The 26500-nt window shown below is 49.2% G+C and overlaps 1 pseudogene; it reads left to right on the top strand.

The window, feature by feature from the left end:
* The window catches only part of LOC124027332, a 31508-nt pseudogene extending 6670 nt beyond the window's left edge, over positions 1–24838 (top strand).
* Positions 24839–26500: the final 1662 nt, after the last annotated feature.

The following is a 26500-nucleotide window of genomic DNA, read 5'->3' as shown; positions in this document are numbered from 1 at the left end:
CGTAAGCGTTCCACAGGGATGCTGGCCCATGTTGACTCCAAAGCGTTCCACGGGGATGCTGGCCCATGTTGACTCTACAAGGTGTCGTAAGCGTTCCACAGCGATGCTGTCCCATGTTGACTCCAAAGTGTTCCACGGGGATGCTGGCCCATGTTGACTCTACAAGGTGTCGTAAGCATTCCACGGGGATGCTGGCCCATGTTGACTCCAAAGCGGTCCACGGGGATGCTGGACCATGTTGACTCCAAAGCGTTCCACGGGGATGCTGGTCCATGTTGACTCTACAAGGTGTCGTAAGCGTTCCACGGGGATGCTGGCCCATGTTGCCTCCAAAGCGTTCCACGGGGATGCTGGTCCATGTTGACTCCAAAGCGTTCCACGGGGATGCTGGTCCATGTTGACTCTACAAGGTGTCGTAACAGGGATGCTGGCCCATGTTGCCTCCAAAGCGTTCCACGGGATGCTGGTCCATGTTGACTCCAAAGCGTTCCACGGGGATGCTGGCCCATGTTGACTCTACAAGGTGTCGTTCGTTCCACGGGGGTGCTGGTCCATGTTGACTCTACAAGGTGTCGTAAGCGTTCCACGGGGATGCTGGTCCATGTTGACTCTACAAGGTGTCGTAAGCGTTCCACAGGGATGCTGGCCCATGTTGACTCCAAAGCGTTCCACGGGGATGCTGGCCCATGTTGACTCCAAAGCGTTCCACGGGGATGCTGGCCCATGTTGACTCTACAAGGTGTCGTAAGCGTTCCACGGGGATGCTGGCCCATGTTGCCTCCAAAGCGTTCCACGGGGATGCTGGTCCATGTTGACTCTACAAGGTGTCGTAAGCGTTCCACGGGGATGCTGGCCCATGTTGACTCTACAAGGTGTCGTCGTTCCACAGGGATGCTGGCCCATGTTGACTCCAAAGTGTTCCACGGGGATGCTGGCCCATGTTGACTCTACAAGGTGTCGTAAGCGTTCCACGGGGATGCTGGCCCATGTTGACTCCAAAGCGTTCCACGGGGATGCTGGTCCATGTTGACTCTACAAGGTGTCGTAAGCGTTCCACAGGGATGCTGGCCCATGTTGACTCCAAAGCGTTCCACAGGGATGCTGGACCATGTTGACTCCAAAGCGTTCCACGGGGATGCTGGTCCATATTGACTCTACAAGGTGTTGTAAGCGTTCCACGGGGATGCTGGCCCATGTTGCCTCCAAAGCGTTCCACGGGGATGCTGGTCCATGTTGACTCCAAAGCGTTCCACGGGGATGCTGGCCCATGTTGACTCTACAAGGTGTCGTAAGCGTTCCACGGGGATGCTGGCCCATGTTGCCTCCAAAGCGTTCCACGGGGATGCTGGTCCATGTTGACTCCAAAGCGTTCCACGGGGATGCTGGCCCATGTTGACTCTACAAGGTGTCGTGACGGGGATGCTGGTCCATGTTGACTCTACAAGGTGTCGTAAGCGTTCCACGGGGATGCTGGTCCATGTTGACTCTACAAGGTGTCGTAAGCGTTCCACAGGGATGCTGGCCCATGTTGACTCCAAAGCGTTCCACGGGGATGCTGGCCCATGTTGACTCCAAAGCGTTCCACAGGGATGCTGGCCCATGTTGACTCCAAAGCGTTCCACGGGGATGCTGGCCCATGTTGACTCTACAAGGTGTCGTAAGCGTTCCACGGGGATGCTGGCCCATGTTGCCTCCAAAGCGTTCCACGGGGATGCTGGTCCATGTTGACTCTACAAGGTGTCGTAAGCGTTCCACGGGGATGCTGGCCCATGTTGCCTCCAAAGCGTTCCACGGGGATGCTGGTCCATGTTGACTCTACAAGGTGTCGTAAGCGTTCCACGGGGATGCTGGCCCATGTTGCCTCCAAAGCGTTCCACGGGGATGCTGGCCCTCCCCTTCATCTTTAACCCCTCCCCTTCATCTTTAACCCCTCCCCTTCATCTTTAACCCCTCCCCTTCATCTTTAACCCCTCCCCTTCATCTTTAACCCCTCCCCTTCATCTTTAACCCCTCCCCTTCATCTTTAACCCCTCCCCTTCATCAACACCGATCTGAAGTGGATTTAACAGGCGACATCAATGAGGGATCATAGCTTTCACTTGGTCTGTCATGTAAAACAGCAGGTGTTCTTAATGTTTTGTACGCTCGGTGTCCAGCAGCTCTATGATCCTACCCTGTAACACAGTGCCCCCTTGTGGCCAGAAATGGGAACTTCAATACATTACATCAAACTTCATCCCAGAAAGACCAGAACTAAAATCTTGTTTAATTGGCCACAGATGCTCCATTAAGCTCTGGGTAAATGCAACATAGTGCCCCCCATCAAATATCTGCTAAGTTTGATTTCTGAATTGACTGGAATTGACCCCCAACCTGTGTGTGTGTGTGTGTGTGTGTGAGTGTGTGTGTGTGTGTGTGTGTGTGTGTGTGTGTGTGTGTGTGTGTGTGTGTGTCTCTCTCTAGATTGTATGATGAACATCCATAACCTGTGTGTGTGTGTGTGTGTGTGTGTGTGTGTGTGTGTGTGTGTGTGTGTGTGTGTGTGTGTGTGTGTGTGTGTGTGTGTGTGTGTGTGTGTGTGTGTGTGTGTGTGTGTGTGTGTGTGTGTGTGTGTGTGTGTTGTATGATGAACATCCATCTAGATTGTATGATGAACATCCATAACCTGTGTGTGTGTGTGTGTGTGTGTGTGTGTGTGTGTGTGTGTGTGTGTGTGTGTGTGTGTGTGTGTGTGTGTGTGTGTGTGTGTGTGTGTGTGTGTGTGTGTGTGTGTGTGTGTGTCTCTCTAGATTGTATGATGAACATCCACAACCGATGTGTGTCTAATGTTCCCAGTCTGTGTGGAACGGACCACACTGAGAGGAGAGGACGCATCCAGATCACCGCAGATATCAAGGACAACAAACTCACCGTCTACAGTCAGTACACACACACACACACACACACATACACATACACACTCCCTGCAGCAAATAATTTAACCCCCTCGACTTAGAGCAGTCTGAGACAGAGTTAGAGCAGTCTGAGACAGAGTTAGAGCAGTCTGAGACAGAGTTAGAGCAGTCTGAGACAGAGTTAGAGCAGTCTGAGACAGAGTTAGAGCAGTCTGAGACAGAGGTAGAGCAGTCTGAGACAGAGGTAGAGCAGTCTGAGACAGAGGTAGAGCAGTCTGAGACAGAGGTAGAGCAGTCTGAGACAGAGGTAGAGCAGTCTGAGACAGAGGTAGAGCAGTCTGAGACAGAGGTAGAGCAGTCTGAGACAGAGGTAGAGCAGTCTGAGACAGAGGTAGAGCAGTCTGAGACAGAGGTAGAGCAGTCTGAGACAGAGGTAGAGCAGTCTGAGACAGAGGTAGAGCAGTCTGAGTTAGAGCAGTCTGAGTTAGAGCAGTCTGAGTTAGAGCAGTCTGAGTTAGAGCAGTCTGAGTTAGAGCAGTCTGAGTTAGAGCAGTCTGAGTTAGAGCAGTCTGAGTTAGAGCAGTCTGAGTTAGAGCAGTCTGAGACAGAGTTATAGCAGTCTGAGACAGAGGTAGAGCAGTCTGAGACAGAGGTAGAGCAGTCTGAGACAGAGGTAGAGCAGTCTGAGACAGAGGTAGAGCAGTCTGAGACAGAGTTAGAGCAGTCTGAGACAGAGTTAGAGCAGTCTGAGTTAGAGCAGTCTGAGACAGAGTTAGAGCAGTCTGAGACAGAGTTAGAGCAGTCTGAGTTAGAGCAGTCTGAGACAGAGGTAGAGCAGTCTGAGACAGAGGTAGAGCAGTCTGAGACAGAGCAGTCTGAGTTAGAGCAGTCTGAGTTAGAGCAGTCTGAGTTAGAGCAGTCTGAGTTAGAGCAGTCTGAGTTAGAGCAGTCTGAGACAGAGTTAGAGCAGTCTGAGACAGAGTTAGAGCAGTCTGAGACAGAGTTAGAGCAGTCTGAGACAGAGGTAGAGCAGTCTGAGACAGAGTTAGAGCAGTCTGAGACAGAGGTAGAGCAGTCTGAGACAGAGGTAGAGCAGTCTGAGACAGAGTTAGAGCAGTCTGAGACAGAGGTAGAGCAGTCTGAGACAGAGTTAGAGCAGTCTGAGTTAGAGCAGTCTGAGACAGAGTTAGAGCAGTCTGAGACAGAGGTAGAGCAGTCTGAGTTAGAGCAGTCTGAGACAGAGTTAGAGCAGTCTGAGACAGAGGTAGAGCAGTCTGAGACAGAGTTAGAGCAGTCTGAGACAGAGTTAGAGCAGTCTGAGACAGAGTTAGAGCAGTCTGAGACAGAGTTAGAGCAGTCTGAGTTAGAGCAGTCTGAGACAGAGGTAGAGCAGTCTGAGACAGAGGTAGAGCAGTCTGAGACAGAGGTAGAGCAGTCTGAGACAGAGGTAGAGCAGTCTGAGACAGAGGTAGAGCAGTCTGAGACAGAGTTAGAGCAGTCTGAGACAGAGTTAGAGCAGTCTGAGACAGAGTTAGAGCAGTCTGAGACAGATTTAGAGCAGTCTGAGACAGAGGTAGAGCAGTCTGAGACAGAGTTAGAGCAGTCTGAGACAGAGCAGTCTGAGACAGAGGTAGAGCAGTCTGAGACAGAGGTAGAGCAGTCTGAGACAGAGGTAGAGCAGTCTGAGACAGAGGTAGAGCAGTCTGAGACAGAGCAGTCTGAGACATCCCGAAAACGTCTGTAGCGTCCGAACAGTTTGACCTACTGAAATGGAAAGGGGAGACTCTGTGTTCTCCGTTTAGCTCTACGACCCCCACAAGTGTCAGGAGACTCATCTGAAGTCTGTATCGTCCATGTGCCACAGGTTGTTTGGTAGAGTCCGAACCGTTTGGGCTGAAAACTAATGGGAGGCCACTGTGGAAAGGGGATGTTTTCATGAACAGAATGGCCCTCCCCAGAACCCCCCCCCCACACACACACACACACACGTACGACCTCCACAAGTGTCACGGGACTCGTCTGAAGGCCATGTTCTGTTATAATCTCCACCCGGCACAGCCAGAAGAGGACTGGCCACCCCTCATAGCCTGGTTCCTCTCTACCCAGTACAGCCAGAAGAGGACTGGCCACCCCTCATAGCCTGGTTCCTCTCTACCCAGTACAGCCAGATGAGGACTGGCCACCCCTCATAGCCTGGTTCCTCTCTACCCAGTACAGCCAGAAGAGGACTGGCCACCCCTCATAGCCTGGTTCCTCTCTACCCAGTACAGCCAGAAGAGGACTGGCCACCCCTCATAGCCTGGTTCCTCTCCACCCAGTACAGCCAGATGAGGACTGGCCACCCCTCATAGCCTGGTTCCTCTCTACCCAGCACAGCCAGATGAGGACTGGCCACCCCTCAGAGCCTGGTTCCTCTCTACCCAGTACAGCCAGAAGAGGACTGGCCACCCCTCATAGCCTGGTTCCTCTCTACACCGCACAGCCAGAAGAGGACTGGCCACCCCTCATAGCCTGGTTCCTCTCTACCCAGTACAGCCGGATGAGGACAGGCCACCCCTCATAGCCTGGTTCCTCTCTACCCAGTACAGCCAGATGAGGACTGGCCACCCCACATAGCCTGGTTCCTCTCTAGGTTTCTTCCTAGATTTTGGCCTTTCTAGGGAGTTTTTCCTAGCCAACCTGCTTCTACACCTGCATTGCTTGCTGTTTGGGGTTTTAGGCTGGGTTTCTGTACAGCACTTTGAGATATCAGCTGATGTACGAAGGGCTTTATAAATACATTTGATTTGAAGGTAACAGTACCGGGTTTTATATTTTAAACAAATGGAAGTATGGAGGTAGTTTTGTGCTGACCCAGAAAAAGGGGTTAAATATGTCTCCTAGATTTAGGACACTTAAACACCTTGTTTCTCATGATACTATTCTTTAAAAGGGGTTAAATGTCTCCTAGATTTAGGACACTTAACCACCTTGTTTCTCTTTAAAAGGGGTTAAATATGTCTCCTAGATTTAGGACACTTAAACACCTTGTTTCTCTTTAAAAGGGGTTAAATATGTCTCCTAGATTTAGGACACTTAACCACCTTGTTTCTCTTTAAAGGGGTTAAATATGTCTCCTAGATTTAGGACACTTAACCACCTTGTTTCTCGTGATACTATTCTTTAAAAGGGGTTAAATATGTCTCCTAGATTTAGGACACTTAACCACCTTGTTTCTCTTTAAAAGGGGTTAAATATGTCTCCTAGATTTAGGACACTTAACCACCTTGTTTCTCTTTAAAAGGGTTAAATATGTCTCCTAGATTTAGGACACTTAAACACCTTGTTTCTCTTTAAAAGGGTTAAATATGTCTCCTAGATTTAGGACACTTAACCACCTTGTTTCTCATGATACTATTCTTTAAAAGGGGTTAAATATGTCTCCTAGATTTAGGACACTTAACCACCTTGTTTCTCATGATACTATTCTTTAAAAGGGGTTAAATATGTGTATTAGATTTAGGACACTTAACCACCTTGTTTCTCATGATACTATTCTTTAAAAGGGGTTAAATATGTCTCCTAGATTTAGGACACTTAACCACCTTGTTTCTCTTTAAAAGGGGTTAAATATGTCTCCTAGATTTAGGACACTTAAACACCTTGTTTCTCTTTAAAAGGGTTAAATATGTCTCCTAGATTTAGGACACTTAAACACCTTGTTTCTCTTTAAAAGGGTTAAATATGTCTCCTAGATTTAGGACACTTAACCACCTTGTTTCTCTTTAAAAGGGTTAAATATGTCTCCTAGATTTAGGACACTTAACCACCTTGTTTCTCTTGATACTATTCTTTAAAAGGGGTTAAATATGTCTCCTAGATTTAGGACACTTAAACACCTTGTTTCTCTTTGAAAGGGGTTAAATATGTCTCCTAGATTTAGGACACTTAAACACCTTGTTTCTCTTTGAAAGGGGTTAAACATGTCTCCTAGATTTAGGACACTTAAACACCTTGTTTCTCTTTGAAAGGGGTTAAATATGTCTCCTAGATTTAGGACACTTAAACACCTTGTTTCTCTTGATACTATTCTTTAAAAGGGGTTAAATATGTCTCCTAGATTTAGGACACTTAAACACCTTGTTTCTCTTTAAAAGGGTTAAATATGTCTCCTAGATTTAGGACACTTAAACACATTGTTTCTCTTTAAAAGGGTTAAATATGTCTCCTAGATTTAGGACACTTAACCACCTTGTTTCTCTTTAAAAGGGTTAAATATGTCTCCTAGATTTAGGACACTTAAACACCTTGTTTCTCTTTAAAAGGGTTAAATATGTCTCCTAGATTTAGGACACTTAAACACCTTGTTTCTCTTTAAAAGGGTTAAATATGTCTCCTAGATGTAGGACACTTAAACACCTTTTTCTCTTTAAAAGGGTTAAATATGTCTCCTAGATTTAGGACACTTAACCACCTTGTTTCTCTTGATACTATTCTTTAAAAGGGGTTAAATATGTCTCCTAGATTTAGGACACTTAAACACCTTGTTTCTCTTTGAAAGGGTTAAATATGTCTCCTAGATTTAGGACACTTAAACACCTTGTTTCTCTTTGAAAGGGGTTAAATATGTCTCCTAGATTTAGGACACTTAAACACCTTGTTTCTCTTTGAAAGGGGTTAAATATGTCTCCTAGATTTAGGACACTGAAACACCTTGTTTCTCTTGATACTATTCTTTAAAAGGGGTTAAATATGTCTCCTAGATTTAGGACACTTAAACACCTTGTTTCTCTTTGAAAGGGGTTAAATATGTCTCCTAGATTTAGGACACTTAAACACCTTGTTTCTCTTTGAAAGGGGTTAAATATGTCTCCTAGATTTAGGACACTTAAACACCTTGTTTCTCTTTGAAAGGGGTTAAATATGTCTCCTAGATTTAGGACACTTAAACACCTTGTTTCTCTTTGAAAGGGGTTAAATATGTCTCCTAGATTTAGGACACTTAACCACCTTGTTTCTCTTTAAAAGGGGTTAAATATGTCTCCTAGATTTAGGACACTTAAACACCTTGTTTCTCTTGATACTATTCTTTAAAAGGGGTTAAATATGTCTCCTAGATTTAGGACACTTAAACACCTTGTTTCTCTTTGAAAGGGGTTAATTATGTCTCCTAGATTTAGGACACTTAAACACCTTGTTTCTCTTTAAAAGGGTTAAATATGTCTCCTAGATTTAGGACACTTAAACACCTTGTTTCTCTTGATACTATTCTTTAAAAGGGGTTAAATATGTCTCCTAGATTTAGGACACTTAAACACCTTGTTTCTCTTGATACTATTCTTTAACAGACCTTTTTGCCATGTCTGTGTTTCTATGGGCTGTAGTAGTACGGGGGGGGGTACCTTTGCCATGTCTGTGTTTATATGGGCTGTAGTAGTACGGGGGGTACCTTTGCCATGTCTGTGTTTCTATGGGCTGTAGTAGTACGGGGGGTACCTTTGCCATGTCTGTGTTTCTATGGGCTGTAGTAGTACGGGGGGGCACCTTTGCCATGTCTGTGTTTCTATGGGCTGTAGTAGTACGGGGGTGCCTTTGCCATGTCTGTGTTTCTATGGGCTGTAGTAGTACGGGGGGGCACCTTTGCCATGTCTGTGTTTCTATGGGCTGTAGTAGTACGGGGGTACCTTTGCCATGTCTGTGTTTATATGGGCTGTAGTAGTACGGGGGTACCTTTGCCATGTCTGTGTTTATATGGGCTGTAGTAGTACGGGGGGTGGGGGTACCTTTGCTATGTCTGTGTTTCTATGGGCTGTAGCAGTACGGGGGGTACCTTTGCTATGTCTGTGTTTCTATGGGCTGTAGTAGTACGGGGGGTACCTTTGCCATGTCTGTGTTTCTATGGGGTGTAGTAGTACGGGGGGGTACCTTTGCCATGTCTGTGTTTATATGGGCTGTAGTAGTACGGGGGGTACCTTTGCTATGTCTGTGTTTATATGGGCTGTAGTAGTACGGGGGTACCTTTGCTATGTCTGTGTTTCTATGGGCTGTAGCAGTATGGGGGGTCCTTTGCTATGTCTGTGTTTATATGGGCTGTAGTAGTACGGGGGGTACCTTTGCCATGTCTGTGTTTATATGGGCTGTAGTAGTACGGGGGGGGGGTACCTTTGCTATGTCTGTGTTTCTATGGGCTGTAGCAGTACGGGGGGGTACCTTTGCTATGTCTGTGTTTCTAGGGCTGTAGTAGTGATCGGGGGGGTACCTTTGCCATGTCTGTGTTTCTATGGGCTGTAGTAGTTGACGGGGGGAGGATACCTTTGCCATGTCTGTGTTTATATGGGCTGTAGTAGTACGGGGGGAGGGGTACCTTTGCTATGTCTGTGTTTCTATGGGCTGTAGCAGTATGGGGGGGGGAGAGGTACCTTTGCTATGTCTGTGTTTCTATGGGCTGTAGTAGTACGGGGGGGTACCTTTGCCATGTCTGTGTTTATATGGGCTGTAGCAGTACGGGGGGGGGGGTACCTTTGCCATGTCTGTGTTTCTATGGGCTGTAGTAGTACGGGGGCGGGTACCTAAAGGGGCCCTACAATTCAGCTAAATGATCCCATGGTATGACCATCTGAAACAATTCTACATGTCATCTCAGCACCTCTCCCTCCCCCCAAACATCTTGGACCCTCATGAATTACCAAGCAGGTTGTTGCTTTAAACTGGAGACCTGAGAAACCTGAGTCTTGGTCGAAGCACTGTGTGCTGGAAAGAGGTGTGTGTGTGTGTGTGTGCGTGTGTGTGTGTGTGTGTGTGTGTGTGTGTGCGTGTGTGTGTGTGCGTGTGTGTGTGTGCGTGTGCTGGAAAGAGGTGTGTGTGTGTGCGTGCGTGTGTGTGTGTGTGTGCTGGAAAGAGGTGTGTGTGTGTGCGTGTGTGTGTGTGTGTGTGTGTGTGCTGGAAAGAGGTGTGTGTGTGTGTGTGTGTGTGTGTGTGTGTGTGTGTGTGTGTGTGCTGGAAAGAGGTGTGTGTGTGTGTGTGTGTGTGCGTGTGCGTGCGTGCGTGTGTGTGTGTGTGTGTGTGTGTGCGTGCGTGCGTGTGTGTGTGTGTGTGTGTGTGTGTGTGTGTGTGTGTGTGTGTGTGTGTGTGTGTGTGTGTGTGTGTGTGTGTGCGTGCGTGCGTGTGTGTGTGTGATGGGGCGGAACTGGAAAGTCCATTATTTGATCAATGACCCAACGATTGACCCACATCACCGGAACACTCGGCTCACCCAGAGAAGAGGATTGATTGTTCTGTACTGACTAACTAAACTGGTGGTTACGTGTTAACAAATGGAGCATTCAGAACCAAGTAGAGAGACCTGTTTAGAGAGGGGGAGAGAGGGGTAGAGAGAGACCTGTTTAGAGAGAGAGAGAGAGAGAGGGGTAGAGAGAGACCTGTTTAGAGAGGGAGAGAGAGAGACCTGTTTAGAGAGGGAGAGAGAGGGGTAGAGAGAGACCTGTTTAGAGACCAGAGAAGAGAGGGGTAGAGAGAGACCTGTTTAGAGAGAGAGAGAGAGGGGTAAAGAGACCTGTTTAGAGAGAGAAATAGAGAGAGACCTGTTTAGAGAGGGGGAGAGAGAGAGGGGAGGGGACCTGTTTAGAGAGAGACCTGTTTAGAGAGGGAGAGAGAGAGAGAGAGAGAGACCTGTTTAGAGAGAGAGAGAGAGGGGGGGTAGAGAGAGACCTGTTTAGAGAGGGGTAGAGAGAGAGACCTGTTTAGAGAGGGAGAGAGAGGGGGTAGAGAGAGACCTGTTTAGAGAGGGAGAGAGAGGGGGTAGAGACAGACCTGTTTAGAGAGGGAGAGAGAGGGGTAGAGAGAGACCTGTTTGAGAGAGAGAGGGGGTAGAGAGAGACCTGTTTAGAGACCAGAGAAGAGGATTGATTGTTCTGTACTGACTAACTAAACTGGTGGTTAAGTGTTAACAAATGGAGCATTCAGAACCAAGTAGAGAGACCTGTTTAGAGAGGGAGAGAGAGGGGGTAGAGAGCTGTTTAGAGAGGGAGAGAGAGAGGGGTAGAGAGAGACCTGTTTAGAGAGAGAGAGAGAGAGACCTGTTTAGAGAGGGAGAGAGAGAGGTTTAGAGAGGGAGAGTTTAGAGAGGGGGTAGAGAGAGCTGTTTAGAGAGGAGAGAGAGACCTGTTTAGAGAGAGAGAGAGAGAGAGAGAGAGAGAGAGACCTGTTTAGAGAGGGAGAGAGGGGGGGTAGAGAGAGACCTGTTTAGAGAGGGGGAGAGAGGGGTAGAGAGAGACCTGTTTAGAGAGGAGAGTTTAGAGAGGGAGAGAGACCTGTTTAGAGAGGGGAGAGGGAGAGAGAGACCTGTTTAGAGAGAGAGAGAGGGGGTAGAGAGAGACCTGTTTAGAGAGAGAGAGGATTGAGACCTGTTTAGAGAGGGAGAGAAATGGAGATTCAGAGACCTGTTTAGAGAGAGAGAGAGAGGGGGTAGAGAGAGACCTGTTTAGAGAGGGAGTAGAGAGAGACCTGTTTAGAGAGCTGTTTAGAGAGGGAGAGAGGGGGGGTAGAGAGAGACCTGTTTAGAGAGGGAGAGAGAAGAGGAGAGATTGTTTAGTAGAGAGAACTAAACTGGTGGTTAGAGAGACCTGTTTAGAAAGGAGACCTGTTTAGAGAGAGTTTAGAGAGAGAGAGGGGGAGTAGAGAGAGACCTGTTTAGAGAGGTAGAGAGCTGTTTAGAGAGAGTTTAGAGGGGAGAGAGAGGGTAGAGAGAGACCTGTTTAGAGAGGGAGAGAGAGGGGGTAGAGAGAGACCTGTTTAGAGAGAGAGAGAGAGAGAGGAGGGGGTAGAGAGAGACCTGTTTAGAGAGGTAGAGAGAGACCTGTTTAGAGAGAGAGGGTAGAGAGAGACCTGTTTAGAGAGGTAGAGAGCTGTTTAGAGAGAGAGAGGGGAGGGGTAGAGAGAGAGCTGTTTAGAGAGGGGAGAGAGGGGTAGAGAGAGACCTGTTTAGAGAGGTAGAGAGAGACCTGTTTAGAGAGAGAGAGAGAGAGGGAGGGGTAGAGAGAGACCTGTTTAGAGAGGGAGAGAGAGGGGGGTAGAGAGAGACCTGTTTAGAGAGGGAGAGAGAGGGAGGGGGTAGAGAGAGAGTTTAGAGAGAGAGAGAGAGAGAGAGAGAGAGGAGAGAGAGAGAGAGGGAGAGAGAGAGGGTAGAGAGAGACCTGTTTAGAGAGGTAGAGAGAGACCTGTTTAGAGAGAGAGAGAGGGGGGTAGAGAGAGACCTGTTTAGAGAGGGGAGAGAGAGGGGGTAGAGAGAGGGGTAGAGAGAGACCTGTTTAGAGAGGGAGAGAGAGGGGGTAGAGACAGAGCTGTTTAGAGAGAGAGAGAGAGGGGTAGAGAGAGACCTGTTTAGAGAGGGAGAGAGGGGGGTAGAGAGAGACCTGTTTAGAGAGGGGGAGAGAGGGGTAGAGAGAGACCTGTTTAGAGAGAGAGAGAGAGAGGGGTAGAGAGAGACCTGTTTAGAGAGGGAGAGAGAGACCTGTTTAGAGAGGGAGAGAGGAGGGGTAGAGAGAGACCTGTTTAGAGACCAGAGAAGAGGATTGATTGTTCTGTACTGACTAACTAAACTGGTGGTTACGTGTTAACAAATGGAGCATTCAGAACCAAGTAGAGAGAGGGGGGTAGAGAGAGAGGGGGTAGAGAGAGACCTGTTTAGAGAGGGAGAGAGAGAGGGGGTAGAGAGAGACCTGTTTAGAGAGGAGAGAGAGAGGGGTAGAGACAGAGCTGTTTAGAGACCAGAGAAGAGGATTGATTGTTCTGTACTGAGAACTAAACTGGTGGTTAAGTGTTAACAAATGGAGCATTCAGAACCAAGTAGAGAGACCTGTTTAGAGAGAGAGAGAGGGGTAGAGAGAGACCTGTTTAGAGAGGGAGAGAGAGGGGGTAGAGAGAGACTGTTTAGAGAGAGAGAGAGGGGGTAGAGATTGACCTGTTTAGAGAGGTAGAGAGAGACCTGTTTAGAGAGGAGAGAGGGAGTAGAGAGAGAGCTGTTTAGAGAGGGAGGTAGAGAGAGACCTGTTTAGAGAGGGAGAGAGAGACCTGTTTAGAGAGAGAGAGAGAGAGGGGGTAGAGAGAGACCTGTTTAGAGAGGGTAGGTAGAGAGACCTGTTTAGAGAGAGAGAGAGGGGTAGAGAGAGACCTGTTTAGAGAGAGAGAGAGAGACCTGTTTAGAGAGGGGTAGAGAGAGACCTGTTTAGAGACCAGAGAAGAGGATTGATTGTTCTGTAGACTAACTAAACTGGTGGTTAAGTGTTAACAAATGGAGCATTCAGAACCAAGTAGTAGAGAGAGGAGGGGTAGAGAGAGACCTGTTTAGAGAGGTAGAGAGAGACCTGTTTAGAGAGGAGAGAGAGGGGGTAGAGAGAGACCTGTTTAGAGAGAGAGAGAGGGGTAGAGTTTAGAGAGAGAGAGAGAGAGAGAGGGAGTAGAGAGAGAGAGAGAGAGAGAGAGAGAGAGGGTAGAGAGAGACCTGTTTAGAGAGAGAGAGAGGAGGAGAGAGAGAGAGAGACCTGTTTAGAGAGGGAGAGAGACCTGTTTAGAGAGGGAGAGAGGGGGTAGAGAGAGACTGTTTAGAGAGAGGGAGAGAGGTTTAGAGAGAGAGAGAGAGAGAGAGAGGGAGAGAGAGAGAGAGAGAGAGACTGTTTAGAGAGGGAGAGAGAGGGGTAGAGAGAGACCTGTTTAGAGAGGGGAGAGAGGGGGTAGAGAGAGACCTGTTTAGAGAGGGAGAGAGAGAGGGAGAGAGAGAGACCTGTTTAGAGAGAGAGAGAGAGGGAGGGTTTAGAGAGAGACCTGTTTAGAGAGAGAGAGAGGGGGGTAGAGAGAGACCTGTTTAGAGAGGGAGAGAGAGAGGGGGGTTTAGAGAGAGGGAGTAGAGAGAGAGCTGTTTAGAGAGGGAGAGAGAGGGGGTAGAGAGAGACCTGTTTAGAGAGGGAGAGAGAGGGGGTAGAGAGAGACCTGTTTAGAGAGAGAGAGAGAGAGAGGGGGGGTAGAGAGAGACCTGTTTAGAGAGGTAGAGAGAGACCTGTTTAGAGAGAGAGAGAGAGAGGAGTAGAGAGAGACCTGTTTAGAGAGGTAGAGAGCTGTTTAGAGAGAGAGAGGGAGAGGGGTAGAGAGAGACCTGTTTAGAGAGGGAGAGAGAGGGGGTAGAGAGAGACCTGTTTAGAGAGAGAGAGAGAGAGAGGGGGGTAGAGAGAGACCTGTTTAGAGAGGTAGAGAGAGACCTGTTTAGAGAGAGAGGGGTAGAGAGAGACCTGTTTAGAGAGGTAGAGAGCTGTTTAGAGAGAGAGAGAGGGAGAGGGGTAGAGAGAGAGCTGTTTAGAGAGGGGGAGAGGGGTAGAGAGAGAGAGACCTGTTTAGAGAGGTAGAGAGAGACCTGTTTAGAGAGAGAGAGAGGGGGGGAGAGAGACCTGTTTAGAGAGGTAGAGAGAGACCTGTTTAGAGAGAGAGAGAGAGGGGTAGAGAGAGACCTGTTTAGAGAGGGGGAGAGAGGGGGTAGAGAGAGGGGTAGAGAGAGAGTTTAGAGAGAGAGAGAGAGAGGAGAGAGAGAGAGAGAGAGAGAGAGAGAGAGGGAGAGAGAGAGACCTGTTTAGAGAGGTAGAGAGAGACCTGTTTAGAGAGAGAGAGAGAGGGGGTAGAGAGAGACCTGTTTAGAGAGGGGGAGGGAGAGGGAGAGAGTAGAGAGAGGAGGGGTAGAGAGAGACCTGTTTAGAGAGGGAGAGAGAGGGGGGTAGAGAGAGACCTGTTTAGAGAGGGAGAGAGGGGGTAGAGAGAGACCTGTTTAGAGAGGGAGAGAGAGAGAGACCTGTTTAGAGAGAGAGAGAGGGGGGAGAGAGAGCTGTTTAGAGAGAGAGAGAGACCTGTTTAGAGAGAGAGAGAGGGTAGAGAGAGACCTGTTTAGAGAGAGAGGGGGGGTAGAGAGAGACCTGTTTAGAGAGGGAGAGAGAGAGAGACCTGTTTAGAGAGAGAGAGAGGGGGGTAGAGAGAGCTGTTTAGAGAGAGAGAGAGGGGGTAGAGAGAGACCTGTTTAGAGAGGGAGAGAGAGGGGTAGAGAGAGACCTGTTTAGAGGGAGAGAGAGAGGGGGTAGAGAGAGACCTGTTTAGAGAGGGGGAGAGAGGGGGTAGAGAGAGACCTGTTTAGAGAGGGAGAGAGAGGGGAGACAGAGAGCTGTAGAGACAGAGCTGTTTAGAGAGAGACCTGTTTAGAGAGAGAGGGGTAGAGAGAGACCTGTTTAGAGAGAGGAGAGAGAGGGGTAGAGAGAGACCTGTTTAGAGAGGAGAGAGAGGGGGGTAGAGAGAGACCTGTTTAGAGAGGAGAGAGAGGGGTAGAGAGAGACCTGTTTAGAGAGGGAGAGAGAGGGGGTAGAGAGAGACCTGTTTAGAGAGGGAGAGAGAGGGGTAGAGAGAGACCTGTTTAGAGAGGGAGAGAGAGGGGGTAGAGAGAGACCTGTTTAGAGAGAGAGAGGGGGGTAGAGAGAGACCTGTTTAGAGAGAGAGGGGGGTAGAGAGAGCTGTTTAGAGAGGGGGGGGTAGAGAGAGAGACCTGTTTAGAGAGGGAGAGAGAGAGGGGGGTAGAGAGAGCTGTTTAGAGAGGGAGAGAGAGGGGGTAGAGAGAGACCTGTTTAGAGAGGGAGAGATAGGGGGTAGAGAGAGACCTGTTTAGAGAGAGAGAGAGAGGGGTAGAGAGAGACCTGTTTAGAGAGGAGAGAGAGAGGGGTAGAGAGAGACCTGTTTAGAGAGGGAGAGAGAGGGGGTAGAGAGAGACCTGTTTAGAGAGAGGGGGGGGGTAGAGAGAGACCTGTTTAGAGAGAGAGAGAGAGGGGGTAGAGAGAGACCTGTTTAGAGAGAGAGAGAGGGGGTAGAGAGAGCTGTTTAGAGAGGGAGAGAGAGAGACCTGTTTAGAGAGGGAGAGAGGGGGGGTAGAGAGAGCTGTTTAGAGAGGGAGAGAGAGGGGGTAGAGAGAGACCTGTTTAGAGAGGGAGAGATAGGGGGTAGAGAGAGACCTGTTTAGAGAGGGAGAGATAGGGGGTGTTTAGAGAGAGACCTGTTTAGAGAGGGAGAGATAGGGGGGTAGAGACAGACTGTTTAGAGAGGGAGAGATAGGGGTAGAGAGAGACCTGTTTAGAGAGGGAGAGAGAGGGGGGTAGAGAGAGACCTGTTTAGAGAGGGAGATAGGGAGAGAGGGAGAGATAGGGGGTAGAGAGAGACCTGTTTAGAGAGGGAGAGATAGGGGGTAGAGACAGAGCTGTTTAGAGAGGGAGAGATAGGGGGTAGAGAGAGACCTGTTTAGAGAGGGAGAGAGAGGGGGTAGAGAGAGAGAGGGAGATAGAGGGGGTAGAGACAGAGCTGTTTAGAGAGGGAGAGATAGGGGGTAGAGAGAGACCTGTTTAGAGAGGAGAGAGACAGAGCCTGTTTAGAGAGGGAGAGAGGGGGGGTAGAGAGAGACCTGTTTAGAGAGGGAGAGAGAGGGGGGTAGAGAGAGACCTGTTTAGAGAGGGAGAGAGAGAGGGGTAGAGAGAGACCTGTTTAGAGAGGGAGAGAGAGGGGGGTAGAGAGAGAGCTGTTTAGAGAGGGAGAGAGAGAGGGGGTAGAGACAGACCTGTTTAGAGAGGGAGAGAGAGGGGGTAGAGAGAGACCTGTTTAGAGAGGGAGAGAGAGGGGGTAGAGAGAGACCTGTTTAGAGAGGGAGAGAGAGGGGGTAGAGAGAGACCTGTTTAGAGAGGGAGAGAGGGGGGTATAGAGAGAGCTGTTTAGAGAGGGAGAGAGGGGGGGCAGAGAGAGACAGAGAGATGGAGAGAGAGGGGGGTAGAGAGACCTGTTCAGGATAGAGATAGAGGGGGGGGGGGTAGACAGAGACCTGTCCAGGATAGAGATAGAGAGAGGGGGGTAGAGAGAGGGAGCTGTGTTACTGTACCCTGTCATGCTGTGTTACTGTACCCTGTCCTGCTGTGTTACTGTACCCTGTCCTGCTGTGTTACTGTACCCTGGCCTGCTGTGTTACTGTACCCTGGCCTGCTGTGTTACTGTACCCTGTCCTGCTGTGTTACTGTGTTACTGTACCCTGTCCTGCTGTGTTACTGTGTTACTGTACCCTGTCCTACTGTGTTACTGTACCCTGGCCTGCTGTGTTACTGTGTTACTGTACCCTGGCCTGCTGTGTTACTGTACCCTGTCCTGCTGTGTTACTGTGTTACTGTACCCTGTCCTGCTGTGTTACTGTGTTACTGTACCCTGTCCTGCTGTGTTACTGTACCCTGGCCTGCTGTGTTACTGTACCCTGTCCTGCTGTGTTACTGTACCCTGTCCTGCTGTGTTACTGTACCCTGTCCTGCTGTGTTACTGTACCCTGTCCTGCTGTGTTACTGTACCCTGGCCTGCTGTGTTACTGTGTCACTGTGTTACTGTACCCTGTCCTACTGTGTTACTGTACCCTGTCCTGCTGTGTTACTATACCCTGTCCTGCTGTGTTACTATACCCTGTCCTGCTGTGTTACTATACCCTGTCCTGCTGTGTTACTGTGTTACTGTACCTTGTCCTGCTGTGTTACTGTACCCTGTCCTGCTGTGTTACTATACCCTGTCCTGCTGTGTTACTATACCCTGTGTTACTGTACCCTGTCCTGCTGTGTTACTGTACCCTGGCCTGCTGTGTTACTGTACCCTGTCCTGCTGTGTTACTGTACCCTGTCCTGCTGTGTTACTGTACCCTGTCCTGCTGTGTTACTGTACCCTGTCCTGCTGTGTTACTGTACCCTGTCCTGCTGTGTTACTGTACCCTGGCCTGCTGTGTTACTGTACCCTGGCCTGCTGTGTTACTGTGTTACTGTACCCTGTCCTACTGTGTTACTGTACCCTGTCCTGCTGTGTTACTGTGTTACTGTACCCTGGCCTGCTGTGTTACTGTGTTACTGTACCCTGTCCTGCTGTGTTACTGTACCCTGTCCTGCTGTGTTACTGTACCCTGTCCTGCTGTGTTACTGTACCCTGTCCTGCTGTGTTACTGTACCCTGTCCTGCTGTGTTACTGTGTTACTGTACCCTGTCCTACTGTGTTACTGTACCCTGTCCTGCTGTGTTACTATACCCTGTCCTGCTGTGTTACTGTGTCACTGTGTTACTGTACCCTGTCCTACTGTGTTACTGTACCCTGTCCTGCTGTGTTACTATACCCTGTCCTGCTGTGTTACTATACCCTGTCCTGCTGTGTTACTGTGTTACTGTACCTTGTCCTGCTGTGTTACTGTACCCTGTCCTGCTGTGTTACTATACCCTGTCCTGCTGTGTTACTATACCCTGTCCTGCTGTGTTACTGTGTCACTGTGTTACTATACCCTGTCCTGCTGTGTTACTATACCCTGTCCTGCTGTGTTACTGTACCCTGTCCTGCTGTGTTACTATACCCTGTCCTGCTGTGTTACTGTGTTACTGTACCCTGTCCTACTGTGTTACTGTACCCTGTCCTGCTGTGTTACTATACCCTGTCCTGCTGTGTTACTATACCCTGTCCTGCTGTGTTACTGTGTTACTGTACCCTGTCCTGCTGTGTTACTGTACCCTGTCCTGCTGTGTTACTATACCCTGTCCTGCTGTGTTACTATACCCTGTCCTGCTGTGTTACTGTGTTACTGTACCCTGTCCTACTGTGTTACTGTACCCTGTCCTGCTGTGTTACTATACCCTGTCCTGCTGTGTTACTATACCCTGTCCTGCTGTGTTACTGTACCCTGTCCTGCTGTGTTACTATACCCTGTCCTGCTGTGTTACTATACCCTGTCCTGCTGTGTTACTATACCCTGTCCTGCTGTGTTACTATACCCTGTCCTACTGTGTTACTATACCCTGTCCTACTGTGTTACTGTACCCTGTCCTGCTGTGTTACTATACCCTGTCCTGCTGTGTTACTGTGTTACTGTACCCTGTCCTACTGTGTTACTGTACCCTGTCCTGCTGTGTTACTATACCCTGTCCTGCTGTGTTACTATACCCTGTCCTGCTGTGTTACTGTGTTACTGTACCCTGTCCTGCTGTGTTACTGTACCCTGTCCTGCTGTGTTACTATACCCTGTCCTGCTGTGTTACTATACCCTGTCCTGCTGTGTTACTGTACCATGTCCTGCTGTGTTACTATACCCTGTCCTGCTGTGTTACTGTGTTACTGTACCCTGTCCTACTGTGTTACTGTACCCTGTCCTGCTGTGTTACTATACCCTGTCCTGCTGTGTTACTATACCCTGTCCTGCTGTGTTACTGTACCCTGTCCTGCTGTGTTACTATACCCTGTCCTGCTGTGTTACTATACCCTGTCCTGCTGTGTTACTATACCCTGTCCTGCTGTGTTACTATACCCTGTCCTACTGTGTTACTATACCCTGTCCTACTGTGTTACTGTACCCTGTCCTGCTGTGTTACTGTGTCACTGTGTTACTATACCCTGTCCTGCTGTGTTACTATACCCTGTCCTGCTGTGTTACTGTGTCACTGTGTTACTATACCCTGGCCTGCTGTGTTACTGTGTCACTGTGTTACTGTACCCTGGCCTGCTGTGTTACTGTACCCTGGCCTGCTGTGTTACTGTGTCACTGTGTTACTGTACCCTGGCCTGCTGTGTTACTGTACCCTGGCCTGCTGTGTTACTGTACTCTGGCCTGCTGTGTTACTATACCCTGGCCTGCTGTGTTACTGTAGCCTGTCCTGCTGTGTTACTGTGTTACTATACCCTGTCCTGCTGTGTTACTGTGTTACTGTACCCTGGCCTGCTGTGTTACTGTAGCCTGTCCTGCTGTGTTACTGTGTTACTATACCCTGTCCTACTGTGTTACTGTACCCTGGCCTGCTGTGTTACTGTACCCTGTCCTGCTGTGTTACTGTAGCCTGTCCTGCTGTGTTACTGTACATTTACATTTACATTTAAGTCATTTAGCAGACACTCTTATCCAGAGCGACTTACAAATTGGTGCACCCTGTCCTGCTGTGTTACTGTGTCACTGTGTTACTATAGCCTGATTACTGATTATTGATCAGTAGTGGACAGTGTTTCTGGATTGTGTTTGGTGCTAAATAGTTCATTGATTTTAAATTCCCTGTTGGTGGTTTTAATCAGCCTGTCAGATATACAAACAGAGATGAATGTTTTCTTCAATCACTCTCATTGAGCAGCCCTCTCTCTCTCTCTCTCCACCCTGTCTCCACCCTCTCTCCACCCTCTCTCCATCCTCTCTCCATCCTCTCTCCATCCTCTCCAGCCTCTCTCCACCCTGTCTCCACCCTCTCTCCACCCTCTCTCCACCCTCTCTCCATCCTCTCTCCATCCTCTCTCCATCCTCTCCAGCCTCTCTCCACCCTCTCTCCACCCTCTCTCCACCCTCTCTCCATCCACTCTCCACCCTCTCTCTATCCTCTCCACCCTCTCTCTATCCTCTCTCCATCCTCTCCACCCTCTCTCCATCCTCTCTCCATCCTCTCTCCATCCTCTCCACCCTCTCTCTATCCTCTCTCCATCCTCTCTCCACCCTCTCTCCACCCTCTCTCTATCCTCTCCACCCTCTCTCTATCCTCTCTCCATCCTCTCCACCCTCTCTCCATCCTCTCTCCATCCTCTCTCCATCCTCTCTCCACCCTCTCTCCATCCTCTCTCCATCCTCTCTCACCTCTCCACCCTCTCTCTCCATCCTCTCCACCCTCTCCACCCTCTCTCCATCCTCTCTCCATCCTCTCTCCATCCTCTCTCCACCCTCTCTCCATCCTCTCTCCATCCTCTCTCCACCCTCTCTCCACCCTCTCTCCATCCTCTCCACCCTCTCTCTATCCTCTCTCCATCCTCTCTCCACCCTCTCTCCACCCTCTCTCTATCCTCTCCATCCTCTCTCCATCCTCTCTCCATCCTCTCCATCCTCTCTCCTCTCTCCTCCTCTCTCCATCCACTCCATCCTCTCTCCATCCTCTCCACCCTCTCTCCATCCTCTCTCCTCCTCTCTCCATCCTCTCTCCATCCTCTCCACCCTCTCTCCGCCCTCTCTCCATCCTCTCCACCCTCTCTCCGCCCTCTCCATCCTCCATCCTCTCTCCTCCTCTCTCCATCCTCTCCCACCCTCTCTCCACCCTCTCTCCATCCTCTCCATCCTCTCTCCTCCTCTCTCCACCCTCTCTCCACCCTCTCTCCATCCTCTCTCACCCTCTCTCCACCCTCTCTCCATCCTCTCTCCATCCTCCTCCTCTCTCCATCCTCTCTCACCCTCTCTCCACCCTCTCTCCACCCTCTCTCCATCCTCTCTCCATCCTCTCTCCATCCTCTCTCCACCCTCTCTCCACCCTCTCTCCACCCTCTCTCCACCCTCTCTCCATCCTCTCTCCACCCTCTCTCCACCCTCTCTCCACCCTCTCTCCATCCTCTCTCCACCCTCTCTCCACCCTCTCTCCACCCTCTCTCCACCCTCTCTCCATCCTCTCTCCACCCTCTCTCCATCCTCTCTCCATCCTCTCCACCCTCTCTCCATCCTCTCTCCATCCTCTCTCCATCCTCTCTCCATCCTCTCTACACCCTCTCTCCACCCTCTCTCCATCCTCTCTCCTCCTCTCTCCATCCTCTCTCCACCCTCTCTCCATCCTCTCTCCATCCTCTCTCCTCCTCTCTCCATCCTCTCTCCACCCTCTCTCCTCCTCTCTCCTCCTCTCTCCATCCTCTCTCCGCCCTCTCTCAGACCTCTCAAAGCAGCAATACAGTAGACAGTTCATTTCATTTGAATTACAGTTTGACAATTTGTTAACTATTTATCCACCCTCTCCTCCTCTCTCCTCCTCTCCACCCTCTCCCTCCCCTCTCCCTCCCCATCCAATCTCCACCCTCTCCTCCTCTCCCTCCTCCTCTCCCCCTCCCACCCTCTCCCTCCTCTCCTCCTCTCCCTCCTCTCCCTCCTCTCCACCCTCTCCTCCACTCTCCAGTCCAGGAGGCTTGTAACCTGGTCCCCATGGACCCTAACGGTCTGTCCGACCCCTACGTGAAGCTCAAACTCATCCCCGACCCCAAGAGTGACACCAAGCAGAAGACCAAGACCATCAAGTGTAACCTGAACCCCACCTGGAATGAGAGCTTCACATTGTGAGACATCTCTACTCTTTATAATATCTTTGTTATACAGACCATCACATTTAGAGATATATTTCATGTTTATAATGTCTTTGGTTATATAAAAAAAAAATATCAAATGGTGCGATATCTCCTTTGTTTATAATATCTCTGTTGTTAGAACCCTTAGAAGTCGGGAGAACTTTACTAGAGAACTCTAGACTTTACATTATCTTTGTTTTGAGGGAGATCCAGGCAATCACACAGAGATAAACATACAGAAGGAAAGCTTTGTTTCTACTCCTCCCTTCTGTGGTGTTCTGATGGATTCTGATCTCTAATCTGTCTGGTCGGTCATCAATAGTTAGTGGGTTGTAGTCTCAGTTGGTCATCAATAGTTAGTGGGTTGTAGTCTCAGTTGGTCATCAATAGTTAGTTGGTCATCAATAGTTAGTTGGTCATCAATAGTTAGTGGGTTGTAGTCTCAGTTGGTCATCAATAGTTAGTGGGTTGTAGTCTCAGTTGGTCATCAATAGTTAGTGGGTTGTAGTCTCAGTTGGTCATCAATAGTTAGTTGGTCATCAATAGTTAGTGGGTTGTAGTCTCAGTTGGTCATCAATAGTTAGTGGGTTGTAGTCTCAGTTGGTCATCAATAGTTAGTTGGTCATCAATAGTTAGTGGGTTGTAGTCTCAGTTGGTCATCAATAGTTAGTTGGTCATCAATAGTTAGTTGGTTGTAGTCTCAGTTGGTCATCAATAGTTGGTCATCAATAGTTAGTGGGTCATCAATAGTTAGTGGGTTGTAGTCTCAGTTGGTCATCAATAGTTAGGTGGTTGTAGTCTCAGTTGGTCATCAATAGTTAGTCAATGTTTAGTTGGTCATCAATAGTTAGTGGGTCATCAATAGTTAGTTGGTCAGTTGGTCATGTAGTTCAGTTGGTCATCAATAGTTAGTGGGTTGTAGTCTTTGGTCATCAATAGTTAGTGGGTTGTAGTCTCCAGTTGGTCATCAATAGTTGATGGGTTGTAGTCTCAGTTGGTCATGTAGTCATCAATAGTTAGTGGGTTTAGTTAGTTGGTCATCAATAGTTAGTTGGTCATCAATAGTTAGTGGGTTGTAGTCTCAGTTGGTCATCAATAGTTAGTTGGTCATCAATAGTTAGTTGGTTGTAGTCTCAGTTGGTCATCAATAGTTAGTGGGTCATCATCATAGTTAGGGGTTGTAGTCTCAGTTGGTCATCAATAGTTAGTTGGTCATCAATAGTTAGTGGGTTGTAGTCTCAGTTGGTCATCAATAGTTAGTGGGTTGTAGTCTCAGTTGGTCATCAATAGTTAGTGGTTGTAGTCTCAGTTGGTCATCAATAGTTAGTGGTTCAATAGTTAGTGGTTGTAGTCTCAGTTGGTCATCAATAGTTAGTTGGTCATCAATAGTTAGTTGGTCATCAATAGTTAGTAGGTCATCAATAGTTGTAGTCTCAGTTGGTCATCAATAGTTAGTGGGTTGTAGTCTCAGTTGGTCATCAATAGTTAGTTGGTCATCAATAGTCTCAGTTGGTCATCAATAGTTAGGTCATCAGTTAGTTGGTCATCAATAGTTAGTGGGTTGTAGTCTCAGTCGGTCATCAATAGTTAGTGGGTTGTAGTCTCAGTTGGTCATCAATAGTTAGTTGGTCATCAATAGTTAGTTGGTCATCAATAGTTAGTTGGTCATCAATAGTTAGTGGGTTGTAGTCTCAGTTGGTCATCAATAGTTAGTGGGTTGTAGTCTCAGTTGGTCATCAATAGTTAGGTGGTTGTAGTCTCAGTTGGTCATCAATAGTTAGTGGGTTGTAGTCTCAGTTGGTCATCAATAGTTAGTGGGTTGTAGTCTCAGTTGGTCATCAATAGTTAGTGAGTTGTAGTCTCAGTTGGTCATCAATAGTTAGTTGGTTGTAGTCTCAGTTGGTCATCAATAGTTAGTTGGTCATCAATAGTTAGTCTCAGTTGGTCATCAATAGTTAGTGGGTTGTAGTCTCAGTTGGTCATCAATAGTTAGTGGGTTGTAGTCTCAGTTGGTCATCAATAGTTAGTGGGTTGTAGTCTCAGTTGGTCATCAATAGTTAGTGGGTTGTAGTCTCAGTTGGTCATCAATAGTTAGTGGGTCATCAATAGTTGGTGTGCAGAAGCCTTTGACCTTTTTAAACATTTTCAATATCTGTGAACGATACTTTACACTCTGTCAAGATAAAGACATCGAGATAAAGTCTTGAACCGTTGCATCTTGGGAATGATTGATTCTCTCCCTCGCTCTCTGTCTCTGACGCTCTCTCTCTCTCTCTCTGTCTCTCTGTCTCTCTCTCTCTCTCTCTGCCTCTCTCTGTCTCTCTCTCTCTGTCTCTCTCTCTCTCTCTCTGCCTCTCTCTGTCTCTGCCTGTCTCTCTCTCTCTGTCTCTCTCTCTCTCTCTGCCTCTCTCTGTCTCTCTGTCTCTCTCTCTCTGTCTCTCTCTCTCTCTCTCTGCCTTTCTCTGTCTCTCTGTCTCTCTGTCTCTCTCTCTCTCTCTCACTCTCTCACTCTCTCTGTCTCTCTGTCTCTCTGTCTCTCTCTCTCTGTCTCTCTCTCTCCCTCTCTGCCTCTCTCTGTCTCTCTCTGTCTCTCTCTCTCTGTCTCTCTCTCTCTCTCTCTGCCTCTCTCTCTCTCTGCCTCTCTCTGTCTCTCTCTCTCTCTGTCTCTCTCTCTCTCTCCCTCGCTCTCTCTCTCTCCCTCTAGTCCTCTGAAGGACTCTGATAAGGACCGGCGTCTGTCGGTGGAGATCTGGGACTGGGATCTGACCAGCAGGAACGACTTCATGGGAGCTCTCATTCGGCATCTCAGAGCTCCAGAAACAGGAGGTGGATGGATGGTAAGATGGAGGGAGGGAGGGAGAGGGAGGAGGGAGGCAGAGGAGGCTGGAGGGGGGCAGAGGGAGGAGGGAGGGAGGGAGGCAGAGGAGGATGGAGGGAGGGAGGGGGAGGAGGGAGGGAGGGGAGGATGGAGGGAGGGAGGGAGGGAGAGGAGGGGATGGAGGGAGAGGAGGATGGAGGGAGGGAGAGGAGGAGGAGGAGGGGAGGGGAGGGAGGGAGTGGAGGATGGAGGCAGAGGGGAGAGGAGGGGAGGAGAGGAGGAGGGAGAGAGGAGGAGGGAGGGAGGAGAGGGGAGGATGGAGGCGGAGGAGGATGAAGGGAGGCAGGGAGGCAGGGAGGATGGAGGCGGAGGAGGATGGAGGGAGGAGGGAGAGGAGGGAGGCAGGGGAGAGGGAGGATGGAGGCAGAGGAGGATGGAGGGAGAGGATGGAGGCAGGAGGGAGGGGAGGGAGGAGGATGGAGGATGGAGAAGGAGGATGGAGGCAGAGGGAGGAGGGAGGGGGAGAGGAGGATGGAGGCAGGGAGGGAGGGGAGGGAGGCAGAGGAGGATGGAGGCAGGATGGAGGGGAGAGGAGGATGGAGGCAGGAGGATGGAGGGAGGGGAAGGAGGATGGAGGCAGGGGAGGGAGGGAGGGAGGCAGAGGGGGAGGGAGGGAGTGGAGGATGGAGGCAGAGGGAGAGGAGGAGGGAGGGAGAGGAGGAGGGAGAGGAGGAGGGAGGGAGGCAGGCAGAGGAGGATGGAGGCGGAGGAGGATGAAGGGAGGGAGGGAGGGAGGGAGGGAGGGAGGGAGGGAGGGAGGGAGGGAGGGAGGGAGGGAGGGAGGGAGGGAAGACACGGGACACGTACATCATGGGGGGTTTTACACTCCTCCCATAAACGGGACCTGATTGGATAAAATGATGTGTGTCTGCAATGTGGAGATACAAATGGAACGTCACTGTTTCACTCCTCTCTATCCTGGTGTTTTAATAAAGCTTTAAGATTTATATCCACGCGGTCTCAGGAGCCAATCGCTTTATCGACAGTCTTGACTACTTCATTGGGCAACAACAAAAAGCCTTAATTGTTTTTTTTATTGTTTAAAAAAAATCGAATACCACGAAATGGGAGGAAAAAGCCTTTAGTTTCTGTTTCTAAATAGGAAGTATAGAGGCACCAAAAGCCCGTTAGACTGCTCTTGTTCCACGTCCATATGAACAGTCTACATCACGGCTGGATAGGCTGAGTCTCCTCTGGTAGAATCCAACAGCCTCTAAAAATAAAATAAACATCTTTTGTTTGGTTTTAAATATCCCCATCAGCTCTGCCTGAAATCATCTCTTTGGATCATGTTTTTTAAGGACTAAAATATCTCCACCCCTCCCACCTGAGCGCAGGGCTGATATAAAACAGGGACATTTGGCAACCCTGGCGTCAGGGCTGATATAAAACAGGGACATTTGGCAACCCTGGCGTCAGGGCTGATATAAAACAGGGACATTTGGCAACCCTGGCATCAGGGCTGATATAAAACAGGGACATTTGGCAACCCTGGCGTCAGAGCTGATATAAAACAGGGACATTTGGCAACCCTGGCGTCAGGGCTGATATAAAACAGGGACATTTGGCAACCCTGGCGTCAGGGCTGATATAAAACAGGGACCTTTGGCAACCCTGGCAT

The sequence above is a fragment of the Oncorhynchus gorbuscha genome, unplaced genomic scaffold (genome assembly GCF_021184085.1).
Source record: "Oncorhynchus gorbuscha isolate QuinsamMale2020 ecotype Even-year unplaced genomic scaffold, OgorEven_v1.0 Un_scaffold_3106, whole genome shotgun sequence".
Lineage (NCBI taxonomy): Eukaryota > Metazoa > Chordata > Actinopteri > Salmoniformes > Salmonidae > Oncorhynchus > Oncorhynchus gorbuscha.
This window is presented reverse-complemented; position numbering and strand designations above follow the sequence as displayed.